The 24,406-nt window shown below is 50.0% G+C and overlaps 1 long non-coding RNA gene across 1 annotated transcript in view; it reads right to left on the bottom strand.

Annotated features, from left to right (window-relative positions):
- Positions 1–24,406, bottom strand: part of LOC143175151 (uncharacterized) — a 168,639-nt gene that overhangs the window by 130,199 nt on the left and 14,034 nt on the right. The window lies entirely within an intron of this gene.

The raw sequence follows: 24,406 nt of genomic DNA, 5'->3' as shown, positions 1-24,406 counted from the left end.
AAGATTAGTTGTCGTTCCTTGAGGAAAGTATTACCAATGCTTCATCAGAGGTTCTTCTCAGATTTGAAACATCTTTTAACCAGCAATCAAAAGTATCAAACGTAAAATAGATTCTAAAACCATCCAATAACTCTCTCTCTCAATACCAAACTAAACGATCAATTTAAAAAACATTCATCCTAACCTCGGAATATACCTATTCCAAGCGTTCCCGTGGCTCTCGATTTTATTTCTCAAACCGACCAAGGAATCGCGATCCTCGGTTTGAAGGACCCTGTCCTAGACGATGGTATCTCTCGCGACGGTAACCGTACGATGAAATAAGGGTGGACAGGACGTCGGTGGGGACGGAGCGGGATGGGGGGGGGGGGAGCATAGAAGACGGAGCCATTGTGCTAATCCCGAGTTACGTCTGGAGGTACAATTGTGTCAAGTTTACGGTCGAGTGCGATCCCATTCGGGCAACGTGTATCCAACGTGTGTCGGTGTGCTCGCGCGGATAGCGGCAGAGGAAGGACAGGGGGTGGGAGGGAGGATGGAGAATGGCAAGAGAAGCGGACGTCGGAGAGTCGCTTCCCCATCAAAGGAGGAATTACAGGGAACTAGTTTTCTATGGGCTCTCCGCGAACCCACGGCTTCCTTAGGTAAGGTCGGGCCGGCAAGATGATTCCATTATAAGTTCCGCAGCGACGGCTCGCCGAGTTGCTGGCCTTCCACCCCAAGCCACGGTCCTCGCCCTTCCCCCGACCGAATATTCCGCCCCGCCGATATCCCTCTTTATCGCCGAGCTTCTTCGTTTCGCCCGCGAATCGACGCGTCCATCGACCAGGACGATTCAACTTTTCCGACCGGCCCGCCGTAACGTATACGGAGCCCCCCTCGCCCCCCTGTACCTTTTATTTCCTCGACGCCGACCCTCGAGCCCGAGCGGCACTCGAAAATTTGTAAGCCGCGGATTCGGACGGGGGACGATCGGCTCTAGGCGAGTCGAAAGTTCGCCGGCGCGGATTTTCCGGCTGCTCAAAGAGAGCTCGAGTACAGGGCTCTATGCTCCGAGTCCTTTTCGGAAGGAGTTTCACGCGATCCGCGGAGCGTTTAGCAAGTGTGCGCGGTTTTTTGGACCCTCGAGGCTCGAGGTGTGTTTAAGTGTCTCTTTGATGCGTGAAATTTGGAAGTTCGGCCCGGCGGTGTGGAGTTTTTGGCGGTTTTTCGTATTGACTTTGCGGTTGGAAGTTTCTTCAGAGAGAATTCAGAGTTTGATGGGATTATTAGAGGGGATTGGCGGGGATTTGAGATTCGTCTTGAACTGGTTTTGCAGGGATAGTCTTGTGGTTTTATTATGCTAATTTCCAGGTGTTCGGTTTGATTTGTATTACTTGTGAGACGAGTGTAGAAGTAGCGATTCTTTCTTCGAGTTCTATTGATGAAAGATATGAACAGTTCTTGTTTAATCCGATAACATTAAATTTTGTTGAATAGGTATACGAAGTTTATAGAGAAAGCCGTATATCGAGTGATTGTTTAGTAAGTTGAATGTTCAAACTGTCTGCTCATTTTACGAAAACCTTGAATGAGGAGAAATATGTATCAAACATTCTACAATCAATTTCATGCAAAGGAGCCTCGTAATTTATACGAGGTTTTTGGGCTGCCCGTTGGAATTCCACTTAAAAGCGTACCATCTTGATCGAACGCGAGAAGTAGCACCGATGGAGGGGCATTAAAGCGAGGGGCTGAAACTTGGTGAAAGTTCGTCGACGTTTATGGGTTCGGGTCGGCGCGTAACTCGCGGTAAAAGAACGATTTGATGAGTAACGGGCCCCGCTTAATCATTTTACGCAACTACCGATTATCTGGCGCGCAAGATAACAGATATATTCCTGACGTATCGCCGGGAATGATTGATGAGGTAGCCGCAAAGAAAGAAATCAATTAAATCCTTCACATATATATCGGTCGCTCAGCCTGCCGGATGAATCATATCTGTCCAATATATAAAAACGTCCACTAGAGGCGATTTATCTTCCGCAGGCTATCTCCTTAATACTTCCGACGATCACGGGACAAATGTCCGTTGAACTTTCTAAGACCGGGATCCGCGAAAATTAAGGGGGAAGATAAGATAATCCAACGCTTCGGGAATCAGTCGTTTCCGTGGTCCATAGTGGGCGTTGAATGAAAGACGAGAAACTTTACGACGAATCGATAAAGACTATTCTTTTCCTACGACTTCAATTGCATCATGACAATCGTTCTACTTGTAACATACAAACCTCTCAACCGTGTTTTATCTCTGATCAAATATATATCTATATCAACTCTCTATTCAAAATCACAAACTCTGGATACTCAACGAATCCTCGACGCTATCAATAGTATCCTAATTCGAAGAACCATTCCCTCCACTTAAGAATAAGAAATCATACATCTCAAAAACAAAGAAGATCATCACAAACAACAATACAAAACACCACCGACCCATTATTTCCCAATCAAATATCCACATACCCTCACACTAACCAAGATCCCGTAACACTGCAACCATTACAATCACTTTAAACGCAAAAAGAAGAAATCCCCTGCATCCTAAATCAAACATTTCAACCCCAAAACATCTTCCCACTTCCCAGCTATCGGGATTCCCCATACTCTTCCGCCCCAAGCAGATTTCGCTGTGAAACCGCGCGCGTCCGCGTGTTTTTCGAGAGACGCCGGCCTCTCGCCGAGGGGAAACACCATGAATTTTAACGAACGGAGGGGGCGAGAGGCGGACGATAATGCCGGGGGTTGGGCGAAGTCGGCTGGCCGGCTGGCCGGGTTACCGGAGCCACGGCGACCCGTGTCACCGCTGAAACTGTAACATCCCCTGGCGTGAACTCGGGGGCGGAATTTCGGAACGAAATTACGGGTGATTTAAAAGCGGCCTGGCTCGGTAATGCATCTCAGGCTGTAGGTACGGGGGCGACCGGTGTGCGGAAGAGGGGCGGCGGCGCGCACCTAGCTGGCCGCGTGCGCGGGCGCGTACACGCGCGTATAGATTTCGCGGTTATAGATCGCCAGGAGATTCGGCCAACAAATATTCGAGTATCTCTTTTCCACGGGGTGGGAACGCGCCCAGGGGTCCAGACGGGACGTGACCAAGATAACGAAACGACCTACCCCCGTTCCGGCGGGGGTGGACGGGCTGGGGGGCCGAAGTCGCTCGGCGTTCCAGCGGCGCCGAAATCTCCGAAAGCCTTCCCGTGGACTGGGGAAACTTCTGTACCGTGACTACTCGCGCGCTTGGCGCTGGTAACGTTTCCTCGTTCGAGTATATCTTCTTTTATATGATAGAACGTACGTAGCCGTCGCAACGTCGCACACGTACGTGTGTCCGCGCGCGCGTGTGCGAGCTGCGGCGCGCACGGTCGCGGCCGCGTCTCTGTGTGCCGCGTCGGGGAAGAAATATTTATTAGACGCCCCGTGCATTGAATTCTTAGGAGGCTGCTTTTGCCCTCCGTCGACGGGAAGGGGCGGGGTTAACCAACCGTGAACGATAGTGGATTTTTACGATTATTTATCGTTATTACCGGATACGCGAGCACCACGACGCGACGTCGATCGAGAGACCCGCGACTACCCTAGGTTCTTGGGATCCCGGAATCCTCGATCGTAAAATTGTAACTGTGAAATCGGGGCTGCCGTGACTTAACAGTCATCCCGGATCGAATCGAGCCTGTCTTTAGGTTTTAACGTTGGATGGAGTTGGGTCTATTGTCTCGGTTCTCTTTGCGAGGCGTTTTTTTTAGACTGTTGGCAAAATTTCGGGAGGGAATGCTGGGTGTTGATTGGGTTGATAGTTGAATGCAATGTTTGTTGTAGTAAGTGGAACTGGAAGAGAAAGAATATGGAACAAGGCTATAAGGTATATTTATCATTATAGTGTATAAAATATTGTTTTACAGTATTTAAAACCTGTTGAATATTTGTAATTTCTACTTGTAAATTTCAATTGTCGACTTCTATCATTTTCATAATTATCGTCTAATATCTGACTTAGTCAGCATCAGTGTAAGCGATATTTGGCATGATCCATACGGTGGGTCATCGATCTCGAATGCGTTAAGTATACGCACACAGAGGAGCCGGAACAATTTGACGAAGCAGCGACATTCCTCCGAGTCGAGAATGAATCGGCCGCGTTGTCTTTCCATTCAAGCGTCGTCGGCTACGCGGCGCGCCTAACAAACCGTGGCCATAACCGTGAAGATCGATTCAGCGCTCGGTGAGAGATGAAACGCGTCGGAGTGTTCGGGCCGTGGCCGGCGAGGCGCGATCGGGCTCCGTGTTCACCGGAAGACCCGGTTATTAACGATTTTCGACACGCCGCCGGCTTTATCGGGGATAATCGATTAGAATGATTCATGCACGCTTGTGAAACTGTTTACACGGGCCGAACAATGTTGCGCATTGAGGTGCGTTTGATAGCTCGGTGCACGACACGAATTTTGATTTGTAATAATTGATGGATAATTTCGATAATTAGTCACGTCGCACTGATATGCATCGTAGATGGAATTAAAATTGAACCTTCTGCTCGGAGAACACTATTCTTTTTCTTCCGGTTGATACAGATTAACCCATTCGCTACCGGCAGTTCTTTCAATAAGTCTTTATAAAATACAAGGAATATTCAAGAAAAAATATCTTCATAACTTTCTGTGCATTATACCATTACAATGCTAGACGAGGACACGCGTGAATGTAATTTACTTTTCTTCGCGCTAGATATGAAATATCGAGCGTCACAAATTTGTTACGCTGGTAGCGAACGCGTTAACTCCCATAGGCGGGCGAGAATAACGTGAAGATTTCAATTTTCAACACCCAATGGGCAATCTTTCGTCCCGATACTCATTGAAAACAAAATTTCACAAGTAAAGATAAGAACTGAAACGTATCTTCTTAGTTCCACGAGAACATTCTTCTTCCCTCATCGATCCAGATTAATCCTCAAGGGTGCGCGAGAATAAGGGAAACGCTGTCCGCGGCAAGATTTATGCGGGCGCAATAATTCACGCATTACGCGGCGCGCGTAATTTCCAGGGCAGCGGAAAAAGAAAAGTGGTTTCCCCGTGCGAGCGGGCGAATTTCAAGGGAGAGAATCGTTCGGTGCCCGTTGGCCGCGGCCGAGCGTTGCATCCGTGCGCGCCGGGGCTGCGGCGGTGCATTTATCTGGCTAACCGCCGCGTGCCTGTCGCTCGGAATTGCGATTCGTGTCCCATTGTACTTAAATAGTTCGAAATGTCGCCGGTCGATTTAATTTCGGGATACGGCAACTATTTCCATTTGCGGGATTTATAACCGCCGTTTCGCGCGACCCGACCGTAATTGCGTATCGTAAAAAATCCACCCCCTCGACCCCATCCGCGCCGGGCAACTTGCTGCGATCGGTACAAGTCCGTGGAATCGTCGACCGCCGAGCAGTTACCCGGTAATAAGAGGCTCGTGTGCATAGATTGTTTTGTTATCATCATACGGCTTAATTAATCGCAATTACGTTTGATTAAACATCCTGCCGGCGAACGATAATTGTGACAAAACGGCCAGCGCCCGCGCATCAAGCCCGCTCGCCGGTTTCTCCGTGTCGCAGTTCGTTGGAAGCCGGCGTTGCCTGTAATATTTTTCGGCCGCGCCGCTTCTCGAATAATTTGATGAACAATTACTCGCTAATGAACAAGCTCGTCGCGGCTGTACTCGAGCGGCGAACAGCGGAACGACGGGCACACTCGTCGCGGAGCGTTAATCGCGAGCCGATCGATCCGTGAAATTTTCCCGGAACGGCGGCACGATCGAAAACTGCGCGGCGGAAGGGTGTGTGGATCGATCGTATTTTTTTTTCGAGTTCGCGGAAAAATTGAACGCGCCCTTAAACGGCCGCTAAATATTACTGAATAGAAGTAGAACTCCATTTATCAGAGCGTGTCGGTGAACAAAGTGGTCCCAGTAATTGGTACATTCAAATAATGGAAGCTCAGCGTGGCCCGACCTCCCTGCGGCAATGATTTCTCGCTCGGTTAACTTGATTCGACGATGTCCATTCGTTCTAAACCATTGTAACAGTCTCAGGCGCGCACGCGAACGGGAAAGGAGGATAATTAAATTTCAGCATATCGATCATTCAATTATACCGCGAATGAACAACATTTTATTGTGCAATCCGCGTTGCCGAAAGAGTTCTCGAGAAAGAACGGTTTTTTCCTTGTCGACAATTAACCGCGTCCTCCCTGCGTTGCGCTGTGCAATTGTTTGCTTGCACATTGTTTGATGATTCAGATGATTCTGTTTTATGGAAGGAATATTTAAAGCTCGATTCAAGTTACCAAATTACTTATTCAGCAATTCATAAACGATCTTTCCTTAACGTTGACTACCGATTCGCTAATTGAAAAACCAAAATTCCCCGATCATCCCGCACGAAAGTATTTTCATAATTCTATTTCCCAATTACAAAACAACGAACTTGTAATTGCTCGTTCCAGCCGTTTCGCTGGTTTGAATCTCAAGCAAAAAATCCCGATCACCAATTAACGAGTGCGGACACTGCGATCCAACAATACCCCGGCACAAAGGTTAAGCATTAAAACTTGCGAATAAGGGTTGTAGACACAGGCGCCTATAAGCGTCGATCCAAACTTCCGAAGGAGGTCAGACAGAAGGAAACTTTCCCCGAGCCCTCTCTATTATTTCGTTGCCGGGCGTCCAACCCCCAGTGAGCCATCACGGGAGCAGCGATTTGCGCGAGAGGTGGGGCAACGTGTCACGACCGCCACGTGCGAATTACGCGGCCGGTAATCCGCCTCAAAAAGACATAAAACTGGTTGGCCCCCGGTGATGGCCGCTGGCACGTGTCCGACCGTTCAAATTGGAAAATCATGATCAGGAAAGTTTTTAATGCGACCGCCATGTGGCCCCCGGTATTAATGTACATCGAACAGCGGGAGGGTGTGGCGCCGAAGGGAGGCAGCGGGGTGACGGTCGATTCACGTCGCGAGCGAAGTGATAACTGCCAGGCGGACGGGGGTAGACCGGTAAATTCGGCTGGCGGCTGCCAAAACTTCGTCCGCTCGTTCCTCCGGCGGAACTTGCACAACGATGGCCGTTCTTTGGAAATATTTAAGCGCGATGGCGGCGGCCTGGCGCAACGGCGAAGAAAATGAAGACGAAGAGCGGAGAAACGGGTAGAGCCGGAGGAGGGAGGCGTACAACGGAGCAGCAGGTGCTACAAGGCCACGGGTTCTCGAGGAATTCACACGCAGCCGGTAATTTCTTTCGACTCGCCGACCCTTGGAGATGATCGGTCGCACCTTGCATCGTTTATCCGATTTTTAGTCGGACCCCGACTCCGGAGCTACTAATTTGAAAGCTGGTCCGTTGCTCCGATTCGGAGTAACGGGTAGTTTCTCGAGGAAACGAGACGCGGAGGATATTGGTTTGCGGACGCGGTAACGATGAAGCAGGAAAGCTGCGAGATCGAAAGGGTTTCTGAACATTGAAGGAGGATTGCGGGGAAGTTGCGCACGGAGTCTCGCCGAGCGGATAGGCGAAGCCGAGGACGGAGCGGCGCGTACTATCGGCCGAATTGAAACCTTTTCGAAGGCAATTACGGGGCGGGATCGTTGAAAGAATTCGGAACAAAGCGCGATTCGTCACGGGAGGCTGCGCGCCGGCACCGGAGAACAGCCGAATCATCGCCGGGCTGCGTCGTAATCGCGCGCGATTAATCTCTCTCCTCTTGTGTCCCGTCTAATTCGTCGCGGAACCGAGCCGCTCGATCTAGTCGCTGGCGAAAAAAAGGAAAGGAACGGCGGAGGGGACGCGGGGGATGAAATACACGAAATAAATTCGGCCGACCAATAAAAGCAGCTCGATAAAACATCTGTACGCCAAAACGGGAACGATAAATTCGCTGTAACACGGCGGTTCCCGTTTTTCCGTTTGCCGTTCCGCGTTGGCGGAATGTTTGCGCTGAATAGTTGCTGTAATTCAAAGTCTTCCTTTGTATATTGACGAGTCTGGTCACATCCCTGAATATTTCCATTATTTTTCGTAGGAAACTGACATCTGCTCGGTTTCTCCGTTGCCAATAAATTTCCATCAACTTTTTTCACGTGCGATTCACTTCCGTCGCGTCTGAGGTTGCGAACCTCTACCACAACCCCCCGCGTTGCGCAGATATTCTCCGCGCACGCCGCATTTGCCATTTATACCGAATAACCGTTCTCCGGTCGAACCGTGCGGGACTGCTCCGTAAGTATCCCGTTCCTTGTACGGCGAAAGCTCCGGCCCGGCGCGACTCAAATCGCCCGTAAAAAGATTTTCACCGAGTGGCCTGTCTCGATTGAAATGAAGTTCCCGGGCGCAGTGTAATTGCGAGCGGATAAACAATCTCGGGGGTGTGCACACTGGTTCCTCGCAATGTACCCGTTCTTGCTCCATGCGCCGAGGAAACTCGTTCGTCCGGCTTTCTTCTCCTTCATCCCTCTTTCGCCGGGCGTAGTTCTTCGCCGGAGCCCGAGCGCAACCGGCCGGAATCTGATCGCAAAGGTCAAAACGACTGTCTCTGATTGATTTACCCACGGTCAATACACGGTGAAGAATTGTTTGAGAGCGACGTCGATTCCTATCCCTTCCACGGCCGCACATCCAATTCCCGTATCCAATGGAGAGCTTTCCCGGCCGAGCGGTACTTATTCCAGCCGCTATCGTTCAGCCTTCGGAATAACCCCTCCAGTCGTTCCGGATTGCTGCGAACGTTTTCTTCTCTTCCCTGGCTCCGACCCGAGAAGCATTAACCGTTCGCGATACGCGATCCGACCCCGATCCCACGCCGCCCGTTACGTGTACCGGCAGATCCACCCCATCGAAGATTTTCCACCCTCACGGATAGCTACCTGGCCGGGTTTCCAACTACGCGGAAGGTCGTTAAATTCGGTTTCCCGTCGTGGATCCTCTTTTAACCTATTTCCGAACGCCGACGCTGTTTCCGCTGTCGCGTTATTATAATACCACCCCTAGCTATTCCCGGCGAAATATCGCTGGCTGGACGGTTTCCGCGGTCCGGGAAGGGGATAAAACCGTCGAGAGGGTGACCTACGTAGTTTTTAGCCAACCGAACGCTGTTATCCGTCGATCACCCACCCTTCCTACGCGGTATCATCCCCCATTTGGTTGTGGCCAGGCGTTTATTGTGGCGGTCTCTTTCCCGCCGGCAGATTTTTTCCGCGGTCGCGAGATTTATTCGAAGAGCGCCGCGAAAGCTTTGACGCGTCTGCGTATGATGGACGAGAATTTCTGTGTCCGGCGGGCGGGCGCGGGAGGGTCGCGCGCCGGGCCGATACCAGTGAAAAATCGCACGAGGAATGGAGAGTGTAATCCCCGTGATTTTTATTGTGACGCGTGCTGGGTTTTCTCGTTTTGTCGGCCGCTCTGATCCGCGACGGGCCGCGACAACTCGCCTGAAAAATTGTGGCACCGGAGAATCTATCGCGCGAGTCGAGCGTACCTGCCGGAAATCGTGCGAATCGAACGACTGCGAGAGCCTGCGAACGTGTTCGCGGGATTCGTTGGGAAGTTAGGGGTGGGACGATTTGATCGCTTAACACGGTGATCGTCTTTTTAATTCTGATCCTGGTGAAACCTGAAATTTCCACCGGTCATGATAAAAATCAAAACTCTCTTAACTTCATTGTAAACTTTCAAGTTAATTCAATAAGTATACACGTATAGAGGTTCTACAAAGTTCAATAAACCTTACAAACTCCTCGAAAAGGAACGTCAGACATGACAATTTGAATTACAATCCTGAAAAATAAAGGTCAACGAAACGTACGCACGCGAATATACAATTATAAACGTCCCATTCGATCACGCACAGGTTACCAACCCCGCGGACATATCACGGGCGTCGGCGTCGAACGCTCGACGTGTAAAAGAGACACTGCAGCAGCCCGGAGTCTACTCACGTCGTGCAAATACGGGCCGTACAAACCCGTGGGGTGCCCGTTCGTGCACAGATAGACGGATAATCGTCGCTAATTCGCCGTCCAAAGTAGCCGATTTTAATTAACGGAAGTTTGCGCAGCCGGGGAGCCGCGTATTACCCGGAATAACCGGACCGGGCGAGTTCGTGATCAGGGCGTTCCAGTTACGTACACAGAATGTAAGAGGACGAGCAGTCGATTGGTTCGATTTCGATAAGTAGAATGGCTTGAGAGGCGACGGGGGGCGAAGAGTGTGGGGGAGGTTAGGTCGGAACGAGCCGAGGGAAAATGGCGTATGTCACGATTTCCGTTATCGCGGCGGTGCTCGTTCCTCCCGGCACCCTAGTCCTACGGATTCTCTTTCTCTCTCGCGCCTCCTCCGTCTGCAGAGCGCAGTAGTTGCATTCCGGGAGCAACTACTTCGGAAGTGCACTCAACCGGCGCTCGACGTTCCTTGGCCGGGACGGGCCGGGTGTGCGCGCCACCCGGGAAACCCGCACCAACACTTTTCAGCCGGCGGGTATTATGCGCAAGTCCCAACCCCCTAACTTTTCCACCGGCGGAGCAACTTTTCGACCGCTTCCCTTCATCGAGCCCGAGCAAATAATTACTGTCTCGACGACGCGACGAACTGGGAAGCCCCGTCGACGAAACTTCCGCGAAAACACGCCCGTTTCTCTTCTTGGCTGGATGACGGGACAAATGGTTTCCGCGGGGACCGCCGGTTAAGGGATCGGGAATTATCTTCGCGGGAAACAGTTCGGTACTCGTTCCCGATCGGTCGACCGGTCCGACGAATCTCCGGCGGGAACGCTTGAGACGGATAATTTAAATAGACGATAATTAAGGAACGCTCGACGGAGGTAACCCCGTTCGATTATCGATGAAACCAATTAGAACGCCGCCGGAGACCGGAACGGTATTAAAATGAAATTAAGGGTAGTCGTTTGGAAACAGTAGCTCTCGGGGGTACTGGGGAATCAAGGATTTTTAAGGCTTGTGGATGTAATTCCGATTGGAAAGATGTTTCTCCGTGATTTGTTTGTATACGTTTGTCTTATTAGAGATAGTCGAATGTACTTTGTTACGTTGTTAAATATCTTCAATCATGGTGGATGTTAAAAGGGAATAACGAAGAATAATCGACTCGTGGAATCATAAATTTTTCATCCCGAGTATGTCGCGTCGGAAAGTCTTCTACGGAAAAAGTGGTTCGAGAAACTCACGGGTAGAGACACGAACTGCGCCGTGCACCCGTCATTCCACGGTCCTTTTAATTCCGATAACGTCATAATCCCGTGCACTTAATCTCGCCGATCACGTGCAACGTTTGCAGCGAGCGCGGGTGCACGCTCTCGCTCGGCCGCGCTCTGAAGAGGAAATTTCCCGACGGTGCTTAACGCCGGATCGCTCGTCGCGAAATTGTCCCCGGGTACTTTTTACGTCGGACACGCGTCAAGTAAACTCGTGTCGGTGCACTTGACTCGTCTAGATCAAATACGTGGCCGGCCTGCAGGAAGGATCTGCGAGACGGCTGGAGGAGTAAGAAAAAGAAGAAGAAGCGGAAGAAGGAGAAGAAGAAGAAGAACCAGCGTTGGCACTGCGGTACGAAGTTTCCGATTACTTTGTAAGCCTCGATTCAACTTGGCCCTGTCGCGAATGATGTCGTTCGCTCTTAAAAGCCGCGGTCGGATTGCGGGGGAAGGAAAAAAGCACGGAACCACGGATCGTTTGCGAATCGACCCGCGTCTCGCGACGCGAAACTCGTTTCGCTGGTCGCGGAATTAACTGCGTGCCCCGGGACATTGTTTTTCTCGAGATTCGGTGTCGCGGGTCTCGGTTGCTCCAATTACCGGCTAATCCTGCAAAAAATCCACGTCGAATCTCGTTCCGTACTCATTGGCCTTGGGGAAGTTTCACGGAGTGGGATCGATGGAAACGGGGGTTCTGCGGGTAAGCGGGAGCCGGTTGCTCGGACCGCTATTTAAATTCGACTGCGGAAACTATGTTAATTTGACAGCGATCGCGGGAAAGGGGTGAGGCAAGGAGGGAAAAGCGAGAGGACGGAGAGCCGGGGGATGAAACGGGAAAATAGGGAATGCTGCGACAGATAAAGCCGGACTAAGGTAAGGCCGGATGACGAACGACGCGGGAAGGGGTGGAAAATGTGGAGATGTCAAAGGGATAAAGGGGAAAGTAGACGGACGCGAAGAGGCAAAGCGAGGAGCGGCGCGTGAACGGCTAAAGAGAGGGATGAGGAAGAAAGGGGAGAGGGCTGGTCGGAGTGTCAAAGGGGGAAAAGAACAACCGGGAGAAAAGGAAATTCAGAGGGGTGCGTAGGAGGGGAGAGGCGGCGGTGTGGGTTGCCGAAGGATGGAAGAGGAGGAAAAAAAGTGGCGAAAGAGGGAAAGAGGTGAGTCGCGTCAGGTGAGCCGGAAAATCCGGTAGCAGTTTTCAGGGGTAGATCCAAGGCTCCCAAGCTTCGACGAGGGTTGAAAGGTGAGGAAGAGGGTCGGTGGCGAGCAAGTACAAAGCTGTAGGAGGATGGGAAAGGTAAAGAGTGCTCGAAAAAATTTATCGAGCGCAGCACTTAACTCCCGGCCGCGTTTTAAAACAGACTGACGGAGACGATTCAAAACAGCTACCCTTCGATTCAACACCACCCCCTACCGCCGCCCTTGTTCTACACGCCCTTCCGGGTACGGGGGAGGACGATGGGCAAACATACTTAACGTTCGCTCGACAATCGAACAATTTCCTCGGCGCGAGTCGGGCGCAACGGCCGCTCGTGTTCGTAATCAGATTAGACGAAGTCGATTTTTCGATCGAGGGATTATATTCGAGGCTTTTTGTCTCCGGCTGCGAGTCTGTCGCTTCGTCGACGGACTGTTTTACTTGGAAATTTAAACATAAGTCCTGTTCGATGAATTGAAGTGATGTTTTAGTCCATAGAATTCTATGCCGCCGAAGAGACGTCTATTAATGCATTAGGAGTATTTTATTCATTGATGCGACCGTAATGTTCAACGTCATTCGTTTCAAATTTGTGTATCTCGCGGGATCCTCAGGTAACTTCTCTCGACGTTATTTAGGAGAAGATACTTTTCAATCTCGAAGCGAAGTAGATCGGCGGAGATAGGGTCGAGACGCGTGTAAAGGAAGGAAACGCGATTCGAAGACGTCGCTGGGAATTCAGCAGAATCTCAGCCGCTGCAGCTTTAACGGCTAATGCAATCGCGTGACTGGTTTGATGCATCCCCCGTGGAAACTGGGGAAAATTCAAAGCACCCTCGTAACACGGTGCGCGGCTTGGCGCGTCACGGAAATATTGTGGGTTACGTTTTTCTTTCTTTTTGCCGGCGTAACACGTAATTTCACGGTGTTTCACAGAGAGACAGGCTAGTTACTTCGCGCTCATGGCCCCTTTCGACGCTGTCGGCGGACGCCGCGCGACAGGGAAAACGCGAAAGAGTTTGTCCATCCATTCTACTTCCGGTGACGAGCTCATGCATAGAGGCCAGACGCGTCATTGGCCGGACGATAAATCCGGCTCCCCTGTTCGTCCGTCCAAGGGAAAGTTCCGTTGCGGCCGTTGAATCGTGTCGTTCCCTGTCGTTGCCTGCCCGGTTCCCCTATCACCTCCCCCATATCTTTTTGTTAGGCGGCTCAATTTACACAGTCGCTAATTTAGGGTCATGAATATTATTTTTAGAAGCCCCGCTAAGTTTAATAGCGGCCGCTCCCGCTCCCCGCGAAAACCGTGCTAATGAAAATTAGTAATTACGCGGCGAATGCCTGTTTATTTGCGCCGCGCGCCGACCGCGAGGGACACAATGGAATAAACGTTACAATTAAATTTCTTACCATTATCACGTTACCGGCATTGTATCGGACCTCCACATGCGAAAGTCCGAATTTCCGAATTCACCCCCCGGATACTGGAATTCATGCTCGCCCTTAACTAAACACTGCTATTTCAAACGCGATTGCAACGAAGGAATAGATCCTGATTAAACGTATATTTTTCTGTACTGTTATACCGATAACCAACTTTCTATGAGCCCATAAAAATCACTGGAGAATTCACGACCGAGGTAGTTTCGTCTAATTGATTGTTCCACGTCCATACGCTGTTTCATACGACTCTGTTTCAATTTCACGAGCACCGATTAACTTTCAGGGGACCAGAGCTTTTTCGTACAATGAAAAAATACCTTATTTTTCGAAATTCGTTAACCAACGTACACAACGAACTTTCGTATACGAGCAACAAATCATTAATTCTGATCTCGTTTAAATTTAAATTTATATTTTCAATTATTTTTAATTGAACATCGAATCTCGCACAGAGACCTATTTAACTACTCTTCATATTCCTTTCTATTAACTATCAATAATATATATAATGTAGCAGTATTTTTTTAAAGTGATCCATCCACCTCCGATTTACCCTATTTCAAAATTTAGTTCAAAGAGACATCCGAATCCCCATGATCAAGCATCAGGACACCCAATTCCAGGGGGTCCACCATATTAATCCGCGTCAAAGAGAGCCGACACGCTTTCCGCAAGTCTGTCACAAATAAACGTCCATCGATCGCCGAGTTCCCCCTTTTTCGTTCATGTCGGAGTCCTAAGTAAGTAGAAAGTCCTACTGAATTGTTCGGGTACGGAGAAGAAAGAACGCGGGTCGGTCCACCTTCGCGGCGTGTCCCACAAATTTCGGTGGGATCGACGTCGCGCAGCGCCCGACCGATCCCAAGCCCTGCTCGCCGTTTGATCCTGATACGAATTGAACTATCCGACCCAGGCACAATGTAAGAGTCCTTCCGGCGCGAACGAGCCCCGGATTTATCGTCATACGGACTTTCCGCGTCCGATGGCGCATAGGTAGAGCACGAACACCTACACCGTCGGTCAAAAGTTTGGAACTCTTATAAAGATCACGAAAAAATCTCCACCATTTAAAAGCAACATTCACTTCAGAATTTCTGTACATTACAATAGAACTGATTTACATGAATTAATCAAGTATAAAACTTAAGAAGAAAACTGATAGTGCGATACATATAAGTGATTTTTGGCAAGAGTCATCAAGGATGCAAGTGGTCCCACACTTTTGACCAGCAGTGTACCTCGTTCCCGAAAGCACGGACAGATGGATATATCCCTTCTCCCAGTTCCGCACCCCTTTTTATATTTTTCGCGCTCCGGCGTTTGTCCGATCCCTCTCCCCCTTTTCCGGCACCGTTTCGCGCTTTCATTCCAGGTTTTACGACGCACCGAACGTCGAATCCGGCGAAGGTTCACTGGCCCGCATCCCCAGGCCCAGGGGGAAACTTGTCCGCCCGGAGACCCTCGTAAACGTATAATTCGAGATTCGCGGGGACGCGTCTCAATTCCGGCCACGGGAACGGAATGAGTTCCGAGGGACCGTCCGATTCGCGTGAAACGATTTTTCGGCGGTTTCAAGCGAACACGAAGCATCGGGAAGTGTTTTCTGAGTGTTTGTTTCGTATCGACAGATTTAGGAGTGGATGTTGTTAATCGGAAGATGCTTTCTATCTTAGCATCTAGGGAACTATTATTTACTCAGCTGAAGAATTATTAGATGTAAAGAAAGATGTGATTTGACATGATTTTATATGATCTTGGAAGGTTTGGTTTGTCATATTGAAGACGGAAGTGTACCTTAATCGTGTCCTTTAACATTTCAACGTTTCTAAAGAATACACTGAAACAATGATCCTCGACAGGCTCACAGTTGCTGACAATATCGCTGATTCCATAACATTCAAGAGACAGCCACATAAATCTCGTCCTCTATTTTCTTCTCCATCATAAACTGTAAACGTTGTAACAGATCAAATACCATCGTACTTTATGTGTTTGTTCAGTACACAGAATAAGCTACCATATACCCGTTTAAACGTTCAAGAAAATCCGTAGAGTATTCCCGAGGGAGGACCGACAGAAAAGTAAAAGAATGTACAGAGATTTCTCTGGGAATGACCTTTGGCGTTCGAGCAGCGACCAGATCGAGAGTGTTTGATTAGGATTACGACGTCGCGCGGCGGAAAATATACGAGAAAGTTTCGATCCGGCTGCGAGCAGTTTCCGGAGCGTATCAGGACACGTTGTTTGACAAAGCTCCCGGCAGCCTCTCGAGGCGGGCGCCGCGTGGAACCGCAGATACCGGGGCCCACGTACAGCGAAAGGAGGAACTTTATATAGCCACTTTTATGTCGGTGCACGGCGAAAACGTCAGCTCCCACGCGGAGCCGGTCTCCATGATATTGTATGGGAAATTCATAGGTTCCAGTTCCAGGTTGGAGAACGGCCGCACGCTCGTATCCGACGCGATCGTAGCCCGCGGACTCAGTCGAACGTAAACGCGGCGCGCGTTTCGCGCTAAAGGGACTTTTATTATTTTTCCCTTTTTCCTTCTCTTCCCTTTTTTTTTCGTTCGCGTCCGCTTTTTCCCCTCCGAAATTCGCGTGCGAAAGGTCCGAGCGCGCAGATGTCCGGCCGCGATAAGGAAAAATTTGTGCTCGCGCAGCCTTGCTCGCGGAGCCGAGCGATATCTGTCGATCGTTATCGGACAGAAGCGGTTCGGACCCGTTATGAAAAATGCGTTTTGCCCGCCGGAGGGTTTCGTTCGGCGAAAAACTTGGGACAACGCGGACACGCGAAATCTGCCGCTGTTGTTGCGACGGGAAACCGAAAGAAGATTCTCTCGTAAAAAAAAAGCTCGAATCGCTGTAACGCGCGTACGGTAATTCCGTGTATCGTTGATTCCGGCAGCGACGCGATTGAAATTCGGAAGATAATTTCATTTGGAAATTGATTTTGCGGGATACGTGATACAATGGAGTCATACGATACGATCGAACGAAGTATTTGCCAACGTTGTGCGGTCGTTTGTAAACTATCGGTGTTCCAACGAAAACTAAGCAGATTCAAGAATAACACGGTGTGTAATGTTGCGTGGTTCAGTAACTATTTATCAGTGAACGTTCAAATCCACTTTACAGCCCGACCAAACGATCCCGAAACTTTCGAGCCCCGACGGCAGACGGATCGACGTGTTCCGAATTAATTCGGGGTAATATCGGGCGCGTTCGAATTGTTTAACCCCGGGTAACCGGCTAATGGAATCCCGTCGTTAGTAACCGAATACAATATCATCTTACTGTTATTAGAGACAACACGGCGAACGTTCTAACTGGGATTGGCGTAATTACCGTTATAAGAAACTTCCATTATGTACCGGGCCCGCCACTGCCACCGATGGTTTCTGTTAATATTTGAAACAACGGAGACGCGGCGGGCCGGGCTCGCAAATTACGCATGCATATTCGAGATGAATACATTTCGCGCCATAATTACATGCACGCAATTATCGTTCGGTGTACTGCAGGCCGAGCGGGCGGGTCGATAAAGCCCGCGGAAATGCTTTCGAAAATTGCGCGTTTCGATCCCGACGTCCGCGGAACGGCCACCGCGGATATCAAAACACCGCTGGAATGGCGCGGGGTTGCGGCGGAAGAGAGAAACGAACGAATGAACGGGCAGACAGACGGATGGACGGACGAACGGACGGTGGCTGATGATGCAAATGGCGGGACCCGCCTTGGGATTTGTTCGCAGTCCCGGTGCGTTTTTCTGTGCGCGGCTGGATTAAAAGCTGGAAAAACCATGGGATCGGAGACATTCTCGCGGGGGGAGGGAATTGGAAAAAGCGGAAATCATAGGCGGGCCAGGGCGTATAAACGGGACGACAAAATCGGAACACGGTGCCATTCGTTAGCACGAAAAATGCTCTTACATTGTGCTCGGTCGAATAGACTCGCCCGGTTCCCGCGGTGAACGCGGTCCGCGCTTGCTGCCGCGCTGCTGGCTGTCGGGATCGGTACAAATGGCCGAATCGGGAACGGAGGGAACAAGCGTTGCTGCGGCTCGTCATTCCTATGCGTCATTTCACTTTCCAGAGAGTGGTCGGGAGTCGGACCGAAATTTCCATGCAGCGCTCCGCCGGCCACCCTACTCACCTCGTCTCTCTTGATTTCCGTCCCTCTGATTCTCTTTGCTTTGGCTTTTTCTCTCCCGTTCCCTCTCTCCCTTGACTTCGCTCTTTTTTTCTCTGTTCATCGGTGCTCCCTCTTTCTCCGCCCTTTAATTTCTCCTCTCCTTTTTCCGCTCTCTCTTGATTTCTCTGTTTCCTTCCCGGTCTTTCGGTTTCCTCTTTCTCCCTCTCCCGATTTCCCTCTCTATTCCCGTCTAACCCGCCCTTTTTTTTCGCCGCTTTATTCGACAGCATTTCCCCCGTACCAGGTTTTTCCCGCTTCGTTCCCCGACGCAATTACAAATAGAAATTTAAGGCGTGCGTGTGCCCGCGGCGAATTTTAGCGTCGCCGTCGATTTCGCGGCCAGGCGTCGACCCCGAATAATTCCGTCCTCGTTCGACAGCCCGCCAGACCCCATTGTTCGTTACACAGTGGAATAAATGTTCGCGTTTCGGGAATGCGCGGCACGGGTCGATCCGACGCGTAAAAGGATTCTTTTTATTACGTACGTTACCGTGGCCGCGGGGTGAAAAAAAGGAATTCTCCGTTGTCGATCGATCGGGGAATTCGTTTTGCTCGACTGGCAGCCTCGTATCGGGCCCCCCGTTTCCCGCGATATCTTATTGACAGCGGAATATACCGAAACGGCGTTCGACGATTTTAATGAAACTCTCGCCGGCGAAGCGGTCCCCGTGAAAATATTTCACGCGCTCTCCTTTTCCCGCCACTCCTCTGGAGAGTGTGATTTTTCGGAACGCGTTCTTCGTTCAGAGACTGTTCGAATTCGCCGGAGAAACGAGATCGAGTTCCCGCGGTTTTCGAGAAGAATTAACGGGTCGCGTCGAGCGTGAAAGTGTTCGAAAGAGGGCCGCGAACGCATTTTCGAATCGCTCGTTACCCGAACGAGGCCACCGCCTTTCGACCGCGTAGATTCGATTCGCATTCATAGCCGGTCGAACCGAGCGCAAAAAAAAAAAACGAGCCATTGCGGCATCGTCATTCCGTCGTGTCATTCCGCTCCAGGAGCCGCGGCTCGCGTGCAACGAGCCGAAATTTGAATGACGCTTTCCGCGTCACGCCTCTCTCACTGCCTCTCTTTTTCTCCCTCGTTGCCGTGGCTCTTTCTCTTTCCCGTACACGTACAATCTCTCTCCCTATCCTCTCGTTCGCGTTCGATTTCGATCGTCCGAAGCGCGAAACGAGATTTCTGATCGGCCGTGTTCGCCGCGCCAGGCGATTCCCTCGGCTCCGACGAAAAACCCGTGTACACACTTATCCTTGATGATTTCTCCGGCGTCTATCCTTACCCCGGGGGACGCAGCCGATCGATCGGCGCGATCGATCCGCGTGTGATCGGCCGCGCGGAAAATGAAGCCGAGGCACAAAAGGTTTCGACAAGAATCGCCGGACCGGAATACGCCCTGGAATTCGATGCTCACGAACGAACGAACGTTCCCGACCGACGAAAGTTTTATTCCAGCCTCTTCCGGCATGTAGTCTACCATTCGAAATTCATTTCCCCGTTCGCTACCCTTGCGGTGCGCAAGCTTAATCCGCGTTATTATTGTTTTACGCCGACCCCGGACTCCTGGAAACCGTGTTTATGATGAGGCTTTGAATCATACAAGAGCTTAAAGTGTAACGGGGAATAGGAGATGCTCGCTGGAGGATGAAATACATCGCAGTGGGTTTCGGGGACTCGGCGAGCATTCAGATTTTCACGGAGAAATGGCTGCACTCCTGCGGATCCTGGGTCACGCGGAAGTTGTTCCCCTTGAACGAGTTACGCGACCGCGGTGCCTTTATTGTTATCGTTCCTCGTCTCCGGCGCGATGTTTAGCATTGCTATTGTCTACCGGAATATGTTCACCGAGAGTAATTCCCTTTGAAATCTGGTGAGCATCGGTGATCGGATCGATAGCGGCGATGTCGGGGATGTTTAAGAATTCAATGCGGATGTACTCGAAAGTGTTCCGTAAGTATTATAGCTATTCAAGGAAATTGGAGAGACAATATTATTTTGGGAAATCGTAGGTATTCATTAAAGTTTAGAAAATATGCATTTCTGATTTTCTTCGATATCTTCGTGTCATATTTCAGTTCATTCGTCCGAACTAATATTATAATTAAAAGAAAATGTAATTCATTTCTTGCTTTTTCGAATATATTCAAAAAACCAAGTTTACCCCTTGCGTAACAGAAACTACTACAGATATTCCTAATATTCCCTGATCGTTCGCGATGTTCCCCATTTCACAGTAACCCGAAAATGGTGTTCGCGAAAGTTCTTTCTCGATGTTCCACAAAAAGTTTTGTCTACGCGGTAACACGCGGCAACAGTCGTTGTTCTGCGTGTATCAGTCGTTCAAGCTGACCGGTACAAAAAAACAAAAACGAAGAGAGGAGAAAAAGCGGAAAGAGGAAGGAAACACGTCGAATTTACATGTAGACCTCGAATATCGAGAAGCGGCGCGGCAAAGAGGGAGAAATGGCCGCGTCCCCTAGGGCGCAAAGTTTCGAGGGTTGTTCCTGACAGGACAGCTAAGGCCTAGTGTGTAACGAAATATACCGGGTGTGTAGCGTTTTATTACTATCGCTGCTCTCTTGCGAAGGGTGGGTAACCATGGAAGATGAGAAGGGGAATGAGCGAGTAACGAAAAGACGTCGAAAGAAGAACGGAAAAAGGAGAGCGAGAGGAGAGCACCGGCAGGATACATAGAACTTTCTGCAGACTTTCGACTTGGCAACGGGCAACGACGAGGAACCTTCAATTTTAATGAACCGAGCACGAAGTACAGATAGGGGAGGGGGTGGACGGCGAATGTGTTCGGCCGAGGAAAGTTTCCTCTCTCCTTGAAATCCTGCCGGGGTGGATTTCAACGGTTCGCTCTGAATATTGGAGCCGAAGTTTCGCCGGATGTACACGGTACCATCGGAAGAACGGGGAGGAATAATGCATCGGCCATCCGCACTGTGGATCGGGGACACCCTTATTAGCGGATGGCCCGCGACAGAACCCGTCGAAGGGTGAAAACAAGGGCCAGCGAGCGGGGTTCACGGGGATTGGGCGAAATAATGAAAACGCTTCGTACAGCGGAAAAATGTATTTACCCTTAAGGGGCGGTAACTTTTTGGTAATTCCGAGTTTATTTGTGAGACAACAGAATATTGGCTGAACGTAGAGGAAACGTGGATAGGATTTTCAATATAATAAAATAGAAAATATATCCCAATGTTACTTTCATTTCCGTTTATTACGTTTGCTGCAGGTTGGGACATATTCTTTATTTTATTATACCAGAGCTCCTATCAGTGTTTTCTGTACGTCTACGTTACCTCATAGTGGAAACTTTCAACTGTTAAAGGCTAATATTGCCTAGAGCCATTATTAACATCCCATAGAACGAAACTTTCTCAGAACGATATTAAATCCTGAACAACGTTTAATAACATATTATACCATGCTTCGTACGGAAACTCCTCGAGCATCCAGCGTCACACCCAACGCACGACTTACAAACGTTTCGTTACTTTCCAATTATCCCGTCCAACCCTTACACAATAGTTCCGCGAGGACACGCGTCGACCACCCCGCGGGTGTCCACCGTACGGAATGTTAATAGTCGCGGAACAATGGGGGATTTCAATTTCACACCGCGTTAACGACGATCGCCAGCGAACGATAATGGCGGTTAATAATGACGAGGACGGTCGCGCGGAGACCATTCGCGATGTCTTAACCGCCGCGCTGGTCAGTCCCAACGCGCAATAAAAGTAATGCGAGTCGGAATGCAATCGGAACGTCGTTATTATGCGCGATATTAATTAACGTCCCGGCATTATTAGAGACGGTGGTGCGCGGAGCCGCCTTTGGGCGTCGATCCGCGGGGATAAATTCTCCGATCTCTCTGTTCTTCTCGACTTCCCTCTCTCTCCTTGTCCTTTCTTCTCCGTTCCTCTCTGACATTTTTTTTTTTATCGTCATCCTCGTACTTCTCTCCCTCCCCCTTCTCGTCTCCACCCCCTCCCTGTCTCTCGCTGGCCGTCTTCTCTTTTACTTTTTTCGATCCTTCTACACGCACGATTATCCGCGGCCTCCGCTATATCGGCTTTAATTAACACGCTCGCGCTTATATTCACTCTGTCGTGAACGGTTGAGACAAAGGACAGTGGCTCTTTGTTCGTCTCATCGGTGCGCGGGGCTCTTTCACACGGTCGAGAGCCACCGGGGGCAGGGCGTGTCCACTCTGCCGGCCTCTCCCTTCAGAACCAGTTCCACTTGTTTGTAAACACGGAAGGGACTTTCCGCTGTGAAACGCGCTCGCTCGCTCGCTCGCTAGCTCGCGGGGGTGGCATCCCGAGACCGCTTAGTACGTTTCATTATTTTCTCTGGACTCTCCGGTTTCTCTCTCTTGGCCCTCGGTCTGTCTTTCTCTGTCTGTCTTTGTGTGTTACCATTGTTGCCGCCCTCGTTCACTGGAGCCAGTAGCCGCCGACCTGCCCCCGTGCTGATATCTTAATCTGGTTTTAATTCACGACGAGAACGATTACGGATGCCGCCGCGGCCGTAATTCACCCTGCCATAGACATTTATTCCTCCCTTGTATCTTGCTGCTTTTTAACGCTCCTGCGAAACGGCCCGATTAAGAAGAGATAAATTTACTCGGCCACGCTGATGATACATCCTTTTCTTCGGAAATTCTCTCCGCTCTGTGGCTTGGTAATGTATAGGTACTTGCCGACGATATACCCGGTGTCCTCGAGATAACCGTGCTTATCTTGATTGAATAAGAGAGAATTTGGACCACGGTATAATTCGCCAATTGCATGTTCTGTTCGTTGATGTTGAACAGAACACTGTAATCTAATCTAATCTAATCTAATCTTGCTGTCTTCAAATATTTATAATGTCATCGCGAGGTGTCTTCTAATCGACGAACTTGTCGTCTATGTACGAGGATAATGAAAACTTCGTTATCCAAAAGAACACGATACCAAACGCGAGATTACCAATGAAAATCGATGCTACGTTAAGCCAATCCTTTATCTTCAAGCGAAAGAATCTTAGAATCCCGCGGTCAACCTAATATTCACGGAAACGCGTCTCGAATATCCGTCCCAGGCTAAGCCGGCTAGGACGTAAGTAATTTATACAATCCAGACACGATCCAGTCGCATTAAAGCGATCTCCGACGGCGGCGGGCATCTCCCGCACGAATCGCTGATTGAAATTCCGGCCGGGAGAAGAGCAGACCGCGGAAGAAGCCGGGCACCGCGAGTGTTTGCGCCGCGAAGAAAGTAATATCATTCAAAAGCACCGGAAGTTATTCCCCGATGCGAAAGTTTCTCCATTTTACATTACAGGAATGGTCCACGGGCAGGAGATGTTAGTCGCGGAGAAAACTTCATCTCCGCGATAACTTTTCCAATTATTATCAGATGGCAAATGGACAGTCTTTGTGTTTTCCGCGGCCGGCGAACGGGGCAGGGTGGAAAGGGAAAAGGTACGAAGGGGATGGACAGCCGGCGAACCAGGAAGTTCAAGAATTCCGAAAATCTATTTATGATCGAACGCTCGATGTTTTCCGAGCGCTTGCACGCGGCTTTCCCGAACAAAGATTACCGTGGTGCTGCAATACCGAGTCCGAGTTCATCCCGGACGCGCGGCGAACAATCGTATTAACTTCCTCCGATAACACATCGATGTACCCTGGAAAACGCTTCGGGTAATCGTGATAGCAATGCGATACCGATACGCACCCGCCCCGCCGATAATAGGAAATTTATTTTCCTTCGAATTCCTGTCGTTCCTCGAATACCGTGTTACAGGAAACGTTACTACCGCGAAGTTCCGTTCGATTCACTATCGTCCAGCGATACTTTCGCGGAAAATCGTTTTTCGCTGTGGAACAGCTTACGGTTTCCTTTGACGCGGCGCGCGTCCGAGTTCTCCTCGTCGCGGGAACGCGATCCGACGCGTAACAAACTCGCGACAGTTTCGCACCGGGACCCGTGAAAACGGGAAAATCAACGAAACCGACAGCGGACAGAGGGCAACGCGCGCAATCGGATCCCGCCCGTGGATCCGATGTTTTCATTACCGGAGCAAATCGAATTCCCGGCGATTGTGTTACTTGATCGGGCCCCGGCCGGCTTTATTTCCATTTTCGTTAACTAGCCCGGTACCGAGTCGCGTGCTGTTCGCCGCGGAATCTCGGGGCTCGGCTAGTTTTGCGGCTGTGATGAAGGAAAACGTTGCGGAGGGATCGAGCTTGTTTGGGAATCAACTGTTGTGTACGGTGGGATTTGTCGTTTCAT

This window comes from Nomia melanderi, chromosome 12 (genome assembly GCF_051020985.1).
Source record: "Nomia melanderi isolate GNS246 chromosome 12, iyNomMela1, whole genome shotgun sequence".
Classification (NCBI taxonomy): Eukaryota; Metazoa; Arthropoda; class Insecta; order Hymenoptera; family Halictidae; genus Nomia; species Nomia melanderi.
Note: the sequence above shows the minus strand (reverse complement) of the source record. Positions and strands in the feature narration are given on the sequence as shown.